The sequence below is a fragment of the Sinocyclocheilus grahami genome, unplaced genomic scaffold (assembly GCF_001515645.1).
Source record: "Sinocyclocheilus grahami isolate Dianchi unplaced genomic scaffold, SAMN03320097.WGS_v1.1 scaffold840.1, whole genome shotgun sequence".
Classification (NCBI taxonomy): Eukaryota; Metazoa; Chordata; class Actinopteri; order Cypriniformes; family Cyprinidae; genus Sinocyclocheilus; species Sinocyclocheilus grahami.
In genome coordinates, this window is record NW_015506019.1 from 367,156 (window position 1) to 381,312 (window position 14,157).

The 14,157-nt window shown below is 36.7% G+C and overlaps 1 pseudogene; it reads left to right on the forward strand.

Moving 5' to 3' along the window:
- The first annotated feature begins 4,878 nt into the window (after positions 1 to 4,878).
- Positions 4,879 to 12,973, forward strand: LOC107562790 (tetranectin-like protein; annotated as a pseudogene).
- Positions 12,974 to 14,157: the final 1,184 nt, after the last annotated feature.

A 14,157-nucleotide genomic window follows, 5' to 3' on the forward strand; every position in this document is an offset into this window, starting at 1 on the left:
AGCGTTGACTCGTCCAGGCTGCAAATCAGGGAGAAAATCTGTGAATTCTAGTGCGCTCCAGCCTTTAGGGTGGTCCAAAATCATATGGTTTTCTTTCTTAGAGCACAAATGGAGATTGTTCCTTCCCATAGAATTGAAACGAAAGGGGACTGAAGCTTTCCAAACGGATGCAACAGCACCTAAGAAGCCATTCACTAAGTCTTCAGAAGTCATATAATAGCTGTTTGTGAGGGACAGACAGAAATCACTGAAAGTCTTATTTGGAGCCTCACTAAACTCACAAATCCACTTGGGGATAAGCTGAAGATTATCAATGAATAACAACTTAAAGGGATAGTTCACCCAAAAATGAAAATTTGATGTTTATCTGCTTACCCCCAGGGCATCCAAGATGTAGGTGACTTTGTTTCTTCAGCAGAACACATAAACAGCCGTATTATTCAGATCTGCCTTTGTGCTTCATAAAAAGATCATTTCTTTTCTCTCACACATTTTTGGATAAGCTGAATATAAAAAATGATGTTAGAAAACTGAACAATGCAAGACATTATGAAAACGGAAAAATGAAAGGGCAGCACCAATGGTTGACATGATAACTATAATGTTGTGCACATAATGTTTTGCTCGCCTTAGAACACGGGTCTAATTCAAAGGCAGGTTTTAGGATGACTCACTCACCAAAGGCGTGGGAGACTTTTCCACATCCAAAATCAGCTTCCCTATGTTTCCTCTGTCATGGATTCTCTGCATGGTAAGCGTGACCAGGGTTGCCAGGTTTTCACAACAAAACCCGCCTAATTGCTACTCAAAACTAAACGCAGAAATAGCCAGGGCTGGTGGCGTGTGATGGGGCATACCCGAACCGAATGGAGCCTCATCACCGCCGTTGTTTAAATGCTCTCCTCGGGAGACCGGTCTCTTCCCCGTGCATGCATGCTGGTGTCCTCGTGGGTCCTGGAGGGGTGCGTAGAGGGACTCCCGTGCCGCCAGAGTCGTGAGCTGCCGGACCCGCAATCTGGACAAGAACCGCACCCGTTACACGGCCGTCGGGCAAGGATGCTGGGCCGTCTAGTCCCTTCAAGCGCCGTGGGCAGAGAGAAGGACGAAGCCGCTGATAGAAGCCGCCACCCCTCGCGCCCCGGACCTTAGAGGGGAGCGCGTGCGGCCGCCGGACTCCCTTACCTGGACCCTTCCTTCCTTCCTGACCTCTGCCCTTCCCTTCACGAACCCCCGGAGCACGACGAGGACACCAGATCCCCTGTCTATTTTGGAAACTTGATTCCCTTTTTTCTGGACACTTTGTTTATTTTCTGTTAATAAACGGTGTCTGTCGTTTGCTCCTCCCGCGACAACACCCATTAACGTAAGCTACGTCAGAGCGCGTACACACCTCACGCACCAGAAGCCGTGCGTGCGCACAAAGACAGTTGGACATAGTGTTGTATTAGAGGTAAAAAATGATATAAATACTGGTCGGTTTCTGGCACAAACCGATCGTTTCGTGTCTTAGGACATCAGTGTGTTGTCACGAGCCGCAGGGTTTAATTTGGATTTTTTTACACTCATAGATTTTGTTACCATTACCATGCATTATACGACTGATAGACTGCAGCGGTTGGACTTAAAAATCATCAAATGTGTTCTACTGAAGAAATAAAGTCACCTACATCTTGGATGCCCTGCGGGTAAGCAGATGAACATCAAATTTTCATTTTTGGGTGAACTATCCCTTTTAAAGTTCTGTCTGTTCCTCACAAAAAGGCTTCAGAAGACAGAATATAGTGCACAAATCATAGGGACCGCATTTGTGACTTTTAGAAGCTTTAAAGCTGTAGTCCCCATTCATTGTAAGTTTGTGGAGAACTTAGCAACCAGCAGAATTAAAAAAAAAAATGTCCTTTTGAGTTCCACTGAAGAGATAAAATCATACAGGTTTGAACAATGAGGATTTCGAATGATGTACATAAATGTGAAGAGAATTTATTTTATTTAACTGGTGAAGCTGAAGTAGAGTACATTGGACTGATTGCTGATTGTGACTCTGCTGCCCCCTTTAGTCATGTCTGTGGCACTACACACTTGACATGAGGCAATATGGCGCTTAAGCATCACTTCATGAGAGCAAAAGCACATTTGTTTAACTTAATGAGGTTTTGTGCGTGTGTGATTTGTTGCTCTTGTTAACCTGTAGGTCAAGGAAGCCATGCAGAGAATCCATGACAGAGGAAACATAGGGAAGCTGATTTTGGATGTGGAAAAGTCTCCCACGCCTTTGGTGAGTGAGTCATCCTAAAACCTGCCTTTGAATTAGACCCGTGTTCTAAGGCGAGCAAAACATTATGTGCACAACATTATAGTTATCATGTCAACCATTGGTGCTGCCCTTTCATTTTTCCGTTTTCATAATGTCTTGCATTGTTCAGTTTTCTAACATCATTTTTTATATTCAGCTTATCCAAAAATGTGTGAGAGAAAAGAAATGATCTTTTTATGAAGCACAAAGGCAGATCTGAATAATACGCCTGTTTACTTTGAAAAAGGAACAAAAAATTGTATTATGACAGTGATCCAAGAGTCAGGCGACATCACCTCCGCAGTTTCCATGGAGACTGCGCCTTATGACGCTGTTCTCAGTGGAGACAATCTGGCCTACAACAGCATGCTTTCATGAAATCTAGCTTTAGTGTCTTCACTTAAACCTGGGAAGTTCTTAAAGGAGCAATGGAAGAAGAACATCTGAAAAATAGTTTTCCATTTTTCTCCCTTCCCAGTAGGTTTTATTGTGTAGATGTTGATCTTTTAGCTCAGAAGCCTTGATCTACTGTGTCTTAGATGTTTCTCCTCAAATATGGAAGATTTTTGAAGGAACAACTGATAATGTCTAAACTGTTGCTCATAGCTCAGGACCCTTAAGAGATAGTTTAACTAAAAATTAGGGCTGTGCGATATTGAAGAAAAATGCGATATGCGATGATTCATTAAATAATGCGATATTCGATATGTGATACGATAATGCTTAAAGTGCCACATGCTCAGATGAAACAGTTTTACTCAGCTGTTGCTATCTTGTGTCATACAGTATATATATGGTTATTTGTATGTATGTATCAAGAGCTCCTGTAAAACCACAACAACTTCTGAAAGTGAACGGTAGTGTTTTACTCAAGCATTACATAAAAATGTTCTTTTAACATGAGTTTAGGAACTGAATAATAAAAAGGAAAAATAAAACACTGCATAGTATTTACTCTTTGAATTCAATATGCACTGATTCTTATTTAAGCTACAAAAGTTATTTAGGTAAGAGCAGTGAGGGATTTTCTCTTTGTCTTTTGTTCATGGCCCCAAATATTGCAAGCTGTAGCGATATGCATATTGCGATATGTACATTTGTGATATTTCGATATATTGCACAGCCCTACTAAAAATGAACATTCTGTCATAATTTACTCATCATTTACTTCCTTCTGTGGAACGCTAAAGAAGATATTTTGAAGAACACTGAAGTCTAAACAACATCAGTGTTATTTTAGCATAATTGAGATTCTATTATAGTTTTTACCAATAGTTTGTATTAGTTTTTAGTTTTATATTTTTCTCTTTTTTTGTTAAAAGTTTTAGTAATTTTGCAGTGTCTATCTTTTTATTAACTTTATTTAAGTTTAATTTTGGTTATTTTAGTACATAAAATTCTTATTTACTAAAAGAAAATGAGAAATGTTTCCTTGGCAACTAGCTGAAATACAATTTGTGTTTGTATGTATATATATATATATATATATATATATATATATATATATAAAGAAGTCATACTGGTTTGAAACTGCATGAGAGTGAGTAAATATAGCTGTTGTAGTTGTCAGCTATGTCTCTCTCTCTCTCTCTCTCCCCCTCTCTTTATGTTTGTAATATACTATATATCTTATAATTAATAATATATGTATATAATTTGAGAAGTATTCTGTTTGAGTTCAAACTGAGATCTTTGACATCTGATTACAGCAATCTGTGCGCAATTGTTGAAATGCAAGAGGAGACGCATGTTTAAGAGATTACCTGCACCTCAGATGATTCTGAGAAACAGGAGACTGTCGGTCCGTGTGAAAACACAATGATTTTTGATTTCTCTTTCAGATGGCCAATGACAGCACAGAGACCAGTGAAGCAGGTGAGGAGGAAGAGGAGCAAGAGGGAGACAATGACAAGAAAGAGCGAATGCCCTTCATTCAGTGAAGCCAGACTCAACCAGCTGAGCTCCGTGTCATGTGTGTGTGACGTGTTCGGTCTGTTGTTTGTCTGTATCTTTGCCAGTTTTGGTCAATGCAGTCAAAAATACCCCAAAACACTAAGTGTGTTAAAAGTTTGACTGAAGTGCCATTCTTAGTGAAGTCTTGAATTGTTACAGTGTTTTAGACCAAAACGTTATTGTAGGATTGACTTTTCGTGGAAGCTTTTTGCAGCCTTTCGGATGTTTTATTTGTCCCCGTCAGTCAGTGGATTGACAGATGACTGCAGTCAACGTCCAAAATTAACACTTGCCAAGAGACAAATGGAAGTCAAAATTGGTTTTGGCAAGTAAATTTAAACGCAGCAGTGACTGGAAACTCTATAAGGAACTGAAAGTAGGATGTATAAGTAACTTTAAGTCTTCAGATGTCTTTTAATGACTTTTACCTCAAGTGGGCAATTTACCATCAAACGGTAATCAATTAATCAATCAATTTTTGTTTCTCCAGAACTCCATGCCATGGTGCATATGTAAAATATTCCTCATAATAAAAAAAATATTCACTACCAAAAATGAAAATGGTCATCATTTATTCACCCTCATGTCATTCCAAACCTGAATTACTTTTTCTTCTGCTGATTTTCTGAAAAATGCTGGTATGGATGTCTGATGAAGGCCTTTTGATGCTGGCAGAAACAAACATCACTGTTTTTAAAGAAATAAAGTCTATGTTTGCAGAGTGAGTGTTGCACTTTTCTTCTAAAATTTGAGATCTGTATTTTTTGGTCGAGTTAGTCGAGCATCTCATTTCATTTTATTTGTCTATTTTGAAACATGTGTTGGTAACCACTGACTTCTATTGCATTGGCAAAAATCACTGAGACATTTTAGAAATATCATTTTTTTTTATGTTCCACAGAAGAAAGAAAGTCATACAGGTTTGGAATGACAGGAGAATGAGTAAATGATGACAGAATTTACATTTTTGGTGAACTATCCATTTAAGATTAGTGGATAGCATTTGTGGCATAATGTTGATTATAACAAAAAATGTAATACACAGTAAAGCACTTACAGTGGAAGTCAATAGGGCATGTTTTAGGGACATTTAAAAGCAGAAACATGAAGCTTATAATTTGCACTTACATTAACATCTGCTATTCAAGCAGTTAAACTGTTTACATGTTCAGTCATTATAGGGTTTCAGATGTTACGTTGTCATGACAACAAAGTTGAACTGAATTGAACCTCGCTTAAAGTGACTTGTTGACACTAAAATCATATTAACACACATATTTATTACATCTTGTCGCTATACTCTTGAAGCAGTATTATAAAATGTATAGATTGGCACCGTTCACTTCCATTGTAAGTGTCTCACCCCAACCATTTTGTAAAGAAAAAGGTCAAGTGGAAATACATTTTTGTGCTAATCAACATTAAGTGCTGTAGATTGAGCTTAACTTTTACTGAACCTGGAATGCATTTTTGCATGGAATGCAAAAACACATCGATTCGCTACAGAAGGCCTTTTCACCCCCCGGAGCTGTGTGAGACACTTTTTTATGGAAGGGAGTTTTTTATTTCACTTCTTTTGGACTGAAGCAATGCAACACCCGCTGAGTGAAAGGATAGAGCTTGAAAGATCAAAGACCATTTTTAATATAACTCCGACTGGATTTGTCTGAAAGAAGAAAGTCATATACACCTAGGATGCCTCGGGGGGAAAACGCAGCCTAATTTTCATTTTTGGGTGAACTAACCCTTTAAGTGTCAATTTTTTCGAAATTGAGAATTATACATAATCCGAAAACGGAATAAATAAGCTTTCCATCGGTGTATGGTTTTGTTAGGATCGGACAATATTTGGCCGAGATACAACTATTTGAATATCTGGAATCTGAGGTTGCAAAAAAATCCAAATATTGAGAAAATCGCCTTTTAAGTTGTCCAAATATATATTTAAAGTCCTGAAGTTTTTATATATTTATCAATTTTTTCGAAATTGAGAATTATACATAATCCGAAAACTGAATAAATAAGCTTTCCATCGGTGTATGGTTTTGTTAGGATCGGACAATATTTGGCCGAGATACAACTATTTGAATATCTGGAATCTGAGGTTGCAAAAAAATCCAAATATTGAGAAAATCGCCTTTTAAGTTGTCCAAATATATATTTAAAGACCTGAAGTTTTTATATATTTACGGTAGGAAATTTACAAAATATCTTCATGGAACATGATCTTTACTTAATATCCTAATGATTTTTGGCATAAAAGAAAAATCTATGATTTTGACGCATACAATGTATTTTTGACTATTGCTACAATTATAATCGTGCAACTTAAGACTGGTTTTGTGGTCCAGGGTCACATTTGTAATGTAGCCCCTACAGTATTGTGCATCCTCATTAAAGAAATAGTTCACCTTAAAAACGAAATTCTGTCATAATTTACTCACCCTCCTGTCATTCCAGATCCGTAAGACTTTCTTTCTTCTATGGAACAGAAATGGAGATATTTCGCAGATTGTTCATGCTGCTTTTTGGACCAGGGGTGAGTAAACAATGGCACAAATGCTTTTGTCTTGGATGAACTATCCCAGCAAATCACCAGTAAATGTTCTGATGTTATGGTCAAAGTCAAGAATCATTTTTATCATTTCAAACTAGTAACCAACAAACAAACAAATAAATAAAATACTTCTTAGTGCCTTTTGTTGCATATCTGCACTGAGGACCAGAAGGCTTGTCAGTGTTTCGTTTTTCTTTTTGTATTTCATGGAGAATAGACACTTTGATGTCAAAGATATTCAATGATTTAAAATCGTTCTGGCCTACATATACCTCACAAATGAAAATTGTGGTTGTGTTCTTGAGTTTTATTAGTTGTGTTTATGTGATGGTGCTTGTGCATGCTATATTTCTCCCACAAATTATTGTTTTTATTCATCTCTTCCTAAATAATTAAGCTAGTTGGCTTTATAGAGATTATATACAAAAACAGCCAGTCTGATTGTAATTGATCATGGCTTGTGCTCATCCTTTTGAGCTGTGTTTCTTTACATTAAAATAATAGTTTACCGAAAAAATGAAAATTTGCTGATAACTTACCCTCCAAGCTGTAGATGAGTTTGTTTCTTCATTAGAACAGATTTGTAGAAATGTAGCATTACATCACTTGCTCACCAATAGATCCTCTGCAGTGAATGGATGCCGTCAGAATGAGCATCAGAATGAACATCACAATAATCCTCAAGTAATCCACACGACTCCACTCTATCAGTTAACATCTTGTGAAGTGAAAAGCTGGGTGTTTGTAAGAAACAAAATTGTCTTTTTAATTTTAAACCACCACCATTGGCCAAAATACTGAACAATACAAAATTGCTGACTTTTTCACTGGAGAAAGCAATATCATGGATAGAGGACTCGTACTTTAGTCGGAAACACCTTAAAGGAATAAAAATGAAATCTCTGTCATCATTTAGTCACCCTCATGTCGTTCCAAACTTGTATGAGTTGCTTTCTTGTGTTGAACACAAAAGAATACATTTTGAAGATTGCTGGTAATCAAACAGTTGGTGGTTGCCATTGACTTCCATAGTATTTTTTTTTCCTACTATGGAAGTCAGTGGCAACCACCAACTATTTGATTACCAGCAATCTTCAAAATATCTTCTTTTGTGTTCAACACAAGCAACTCATACAGGTTTGGAATGACATGAGGGTGAGTAAATGATGACAGAATTTTCATTTTTGGGTGAACTATGCCTTTAACCGTTTAATGATTAATTTGTTTATTACAGACATGCAGCTTTTCACTTTATAAGGCATTAGTTAATGGACTGGACTCGAGTGGATTACTTGTGGATTATTGTGATGTTTTTATCAGTTGTTTGGACTCTCATTCTGACGGCACCCATTCACTGCAGAGGATCCACTGGTGAGCAAGTGATGTAATGCTAAATTTCACCAAATCTGTTACGATGAAGTAACAAACTCATCTACATCTTGTATAGTCTGAGGGTGAGTACATTTTCAGCTAATTTTCATTTTGGGGTGAACTATTCCTTTAAGCAAGAATGGAATGACTCACACATGAGCAAAAATGATTGATATTCACCCTCTTTCTAATTAGGTCCACCGCCTTTTTTGAGATTTCTTTAAAGACTTGCCTTAATGTTAAAGCACTACATTTCTGAAGTGTTAGTAGATCCCAGCTCAAGACACAAAAGCATATTGTTGCTGTGTAGTTTTAGTTTGTAGACGTGCTTTTATGTTGTGGTAGTTTGCAAACACGTGAAATCTGAATAAAATGTTGTGCAGAGCATTTGGAGTGTGATTTGGTCTTTATGCCATTAAAATGCTGTTATGCACAACCTAATAACATATCTCACGGCTCCTATCTGATTTTTTTGCAGCAGAAGTGGTAACACTGATTGAAGCATGACAGACACAAATGTTGCATTTTTTTCTCAGTAACCCCATGGTTACTCTCACAAATGGCACTGTAGAAATTAGCAAAGCTTCACTTTGCTCTTTCCACTTGAAAATATTGCAGTCAGAGGCCTTTTCGAGGTTTTGTTATTCAAAAATCTAAAATATGACTGTGATAAAAAATGTGTTTGACCTTTCCCATGGATTTCTGACAGCACTGCAGTAATGGAAATATTTGCCAGAATAATTAAGTTTTTCCACGTATATTGATTTATCTGAAAAAGTACTTTTGACAACTATCTATAAGATTACCTGCCCCAAAATGAACATTTTGAAGAATTTCTGTGATTGAAGCTTTTAAGCTGCAAAAAGGAAAAAAGGAAATAAAATCAAGTATTATTTATGTATCATAATTTAGCAATATGTATTATATTTTTTTATTAGAATTTTTTATTTTTTTATGCGAGGAACTGTTGAAATTTGGTTACTCTTTACAGTAAGGTTCCATTTTTTAAAATAAACTACATAGCTAACATGAAATAACAATGAAAAATACTTGTAAGGCATTTATTAATCTTAGATAATGTTCATTCCATCCTTTACTAAAACATTATTAAAATCAAATGTATCTGTAATATTATTTGATGGACCTCAGCTAACAACAGCAATAAACAATTAACTAGCATTAACAAAGAATAATACATTATGTAATAAATGTATTGCTCATTGTTAGTTCATATTAGTTAATGCATTAACATCAGTAACTAATGGGCCCTCATTGTGAAGTGTTACCTGAAATTTAAATGATTATTGACTGAAAATTTAACTCCTTAGCATAAGAGTTCATGAAAGAAGTACTTATATTTGTACTGATATTTATGAATCTTTAAATCTAATAATTTCAATGAACAAGTTAATATTTTTTATAAGTTTGTCCTTTCTGTAGCTTGAAAGCTTCAGTTCCTATTTTTTTGTTATTGCATGGAAAATGCATGCAGTACATTGAAAATGTTAATATTATTCGTGATATATCTTCATGAAAATGTACAAATGTATCTGTCAAAATCTTTTCCTTTTATAAAAAGAGGAGTCTAAATGATCTGCAGGGCACATGTCATGTGTTTCAAAGACACGCAGTAAAAGGTATTCCCTCTGGGCTGTTTGCTCTCATCTCTCCACTCCCTCCGTCTCACAGCATCACAATTAGCTGAGAACACTGAGCTCTGAACTGGACTTCCTTCCCTGATCAGTATTTGTACTGATATTTATGAATCTTTAAATCTAATAATTTCAATGAACAAGTTAATATTTTTTATAAGTTTGTCCTTTCTGTAGCTTGAAAGCTTCAGTTCCTATTTTTTGTTATTGCATGGAAAATGCATGCAGTACATTGAAAATGTTAATATTATTCGTGATATATCTTCATGAAAATGTACAAATGTATCTGTCAAAATCTTTTCCTTTTATAAAAAGAGGAGTCTAAATGATCTGCAGGGCACATGTCATGTGTTTCAAAGACACGCAGTAAAAGGTATTCCCTCTGGGCTGTTTGCTCTCATCTCTCCACTCCCTCCGTCTCACAGCATCACAATTAGCTGAGAACACTGAGCTCTGAACTGGACTTCCTTCCCTGATCAACAGCCTCTCTGTCTCCAACTCCAACTAAATCAATGTGCAGCTATTCATATCCTCAAGACATGTTTATGAACAACAGAGATAGGCAACCAATTTGTTTAATACTTGGTGTAATTGATCTTTATGATTTAAAATATATGGATCTTTAATTTAGATTAAATTAATTAAATTAAAGGGGTCATATGATGCGATTTCAAGTTTTCCTTTCTCTTTGGAGTGTTACAAGCTGTTCGTGAATAGATAAGATCCCTTAAGTTGCAAAGACTAAAGTCTCAAACCCAAAAAGATATTCCAAACTGGGATACCGAAGGGCCGACCTTGATAGTCTGGGTGTAACAGACAGGACGTGACGTGACTCTGGATGATCAGCTGTGATGTGACGTGGCTCTGGATGATCAGCTGTGATGTGACATGACTCTGGAGGATCAGCTGATATGTGACGAGATTCTGAAAGATCAGCTGTGACGTGACGTGACTCTGAACGAACTGCTGAGGCGTGACAAGACTCTGGATGAACAGTTGAAACGTGGCGAGACTCTAGAAGATCAGCTGAGACGTAACGAGACTCTAGAAGATCAGCTGAGACGTGACGAGACTCTAGAAGATCAGCCGAGACGTGACGAGACTCTAGAAGAACAGCTGAGACGTGACGAGACTCTAGAAGATCAGCTGAGACATGACGAGGCTCTGGAAGGTCAGCTGAGACGTGACGAGGCTCTGGCAGATCAGCAGAGACGTGACGAGGCTCTGGCAGATCAGCTGAGACGTGACGACTTATGAAGATCAGCTGTGACTTGACTTGACTCAGGAAAATCAGCTGTGACTGTGCTTGACTCAGGAACGGCAGCTGTGACATGATGGGGCGTTGTTGTCCCCGCCATTTTGCGAACAGGTTCCGCTGTCGCCGCCATTATGTGAGTGCGCTCAGGTGCGGCCGCCATTTCAGTCACAGACACGGTGTAACGTTCCTCCTCCATGACACCCACAGTGAATGAAGAGCCAACACACAACAAAGCATAGCCTATAAACTGACTTAGTGATGAACGTGGACCCTCGTTAATGAGTTTAGACTTTAGTGGTTGATTAATGCCCTCACAGGAAAAGTCTATTAAAACACAGTCTGGTAAATCAGAATAGTAAGCAATTTCCAGATACTCTTGAATATAATCCTCGAGCGATCGCATGCCCTGCTTGAGGGCTAACAACAGTCTTGCAAAGTCCATACCTGGCCAATGTCCACATGAAAAGCTGCTGGATCCTCGTGTGGCCGAGTATTCTGTTACGGAGCGAACGAGACGTGAGACGTGCTGATCCATTTGCAAAGCTTTATTGAAAGACATGGTCAGAAACAGGCAGGGTCGAACACCAGCAAACAGATATGGCACAGGCAAGACACAAGAGTAATCCGCGTGGGTCGATCGATGGCGAACGTAATCCAGAGGGACGTGACAAGAGGGGTAATCAGAGGAACACGAGCAATAGTCCAGGCAAAGTGCAAACATAATCCAAAAGACAAGACGAAAGGGTAATCCAAAATACTCAGGCAAGAATCCAACACGGGAAAGCAGGCAAGGCAAGGCAAGGCAAGGCTATGAAAACTAGAGCAGGCTCCGTAAAGTAGCTATCAGCTAGGGTAGCGATATTCGCTTACAATACTCGGCAGTTTGAGAAGGATCTGAGTGAGTGTAATATAGTGTGTGCGTGATTGGTTACAGTTGTGTGTAATCAGTGCAATGGATGATGGGAAATGTAGTCCGTGGTGACGTGTAACAGTGTGTAGTGAGAGAGTCAATGTAATGGAAGAGCGATCTCTGGTGGCGATCAGACGGAAATCCATGGACAGGACTCGTAACAATTACATTCAGTTCAGACTTAAGTATATTCTTTAAAGTATATTATTTCCATTAAAAATACCATTTTAAATGTATGCTAAGGTGTATTTCTTTTTCACAAGAAAAAAAGACTGACAATAAATAATATATATATATATATATATATATATAACATATAAAAAATAACAAATCATATATTTCAAACATATATGTTGTGAGACACTAAATGGCGCCAGATGTAAATGTTGGACAGATGTGAATATACTGTAATAACTGACTAAAGAATGAACAATGTAAGTACTTGTTAGCTTATAAATAGTGCTTCATAAATAAAGATGGAAATATAATGTGCGAAACTGCTATAAACCAGTTTACATGTAAATGTTTTTGTATATGTTTCAGTTTGCCTGCGTGGCATCAAAGCCCACAGGAAATGTTACCTAGTTTCTGAGCAGACCAAGCACTACCATGAGGCCAACGAGGACTGCATCGCACAGGGAGGGACCCTGGCCATACCTCGAGACATCAACCAGAACGACGAGCTCACAGACTACATCAAACGCAGCTCACCCACATCCAATGATTTCTGGATCGGCATAACAGACATAGTGAAGGAAGGCCAGTATGTGGATGTGAACAGCCTGCCTGTCACTTTCTTCCACTGGGATCGTTCCAAGAGAGAGCCCACCGGAGGAAAGAGAGAGAGCTGTGTCGCTTTCGCTGGCAGCACAGGGAAAATGGCATGATGAGGTCTGTCGCAGTCAGAAAAACTACATCTGTGAATATCTGATCCCATGATGTGCATCAAACATGACATAAAGATGCTTGTTAAAGATTGAAGCAGGTCAATAAAAATGAAACACTCAGTGGTAATGTATGATGTGTCCTCTTTATTCACTCGAGGAACACTAAACAGAAACTTCCTCAGATTTACAGTGATTATTTTTCAAGGCAGCGAAAAACAAAACAAAAACAACCTTGCAATAATGATCTAATGGTTTTTCTGGATATGGTATCATGGTAATTGTTACACAAATGAAACATTTATATAGTAGTAATCAGATTATTTTGAAGATTTAGAATTTTGAATATCTTGTCATCTGTTCAGATGTAGCGAATCAGCTCATGGGGAAATATGAATAATTAACCATAACTAGTTATAATTAACTATTCATATTTTAGAATCGCTGTAGATATTTAGCTGACCACTCAGGGTCAACTGTCTTGTCAATTCTAAGAACGTTAATTTCCTGGTTAAGGGAAATAACTTTCTTACTGTACAATTCTATAAGCTTGTAACGTAAATCTGCATGATTATTGAATTGTTAAAAAATTATGATGACTAAAAAAAAAATACAACAAAGCTGTGTATTTATATAGATTACATATAAGGTCTGTAGGTCAAATAATTTATTTAGAAAATAATGTACACAACAAGGGAGGCGATATTCCAACACTATAATGAATGAAGATGAAATGCAGAACAAAAGGAATCATTATATGAAAATAAAATATAATATAAAACAAAATATGGGACAATAAAAAGGGACAACACATACAATATACCTAGCACATACAACTCTGAAAAGTTTTCCTCCTGTTTATTTGAATAAACAGAGGATTATTCAGGAAAATCTAAAATTAAATTAAATTAAACGAAACAAAAAAAATATTTTTTATGGTTTTAGTTAAAACCATAAAAAAATATTTTTTTTTGTTTCGTTTAATTTAAAATACTAAATGAATTAAAAAAAAATACATCAAATGATGAATTCAGCATATTAGAAAAATACATTAAAAAAAGACATAAAAATTATAAAAACATGCTAAAAAAATTACTAAAACTCTTAACTAAAATTATAGTGAAAACAGAACATATAAAACTCAAATCAAAATATTAACAACCATAATAGTATATCAATGATACAAAAATCAATATGTACTTATTTATATTTATATATTTATACCTATTAAAAGTTTATAATTTTATATATATATATATATATATATATATATATATAT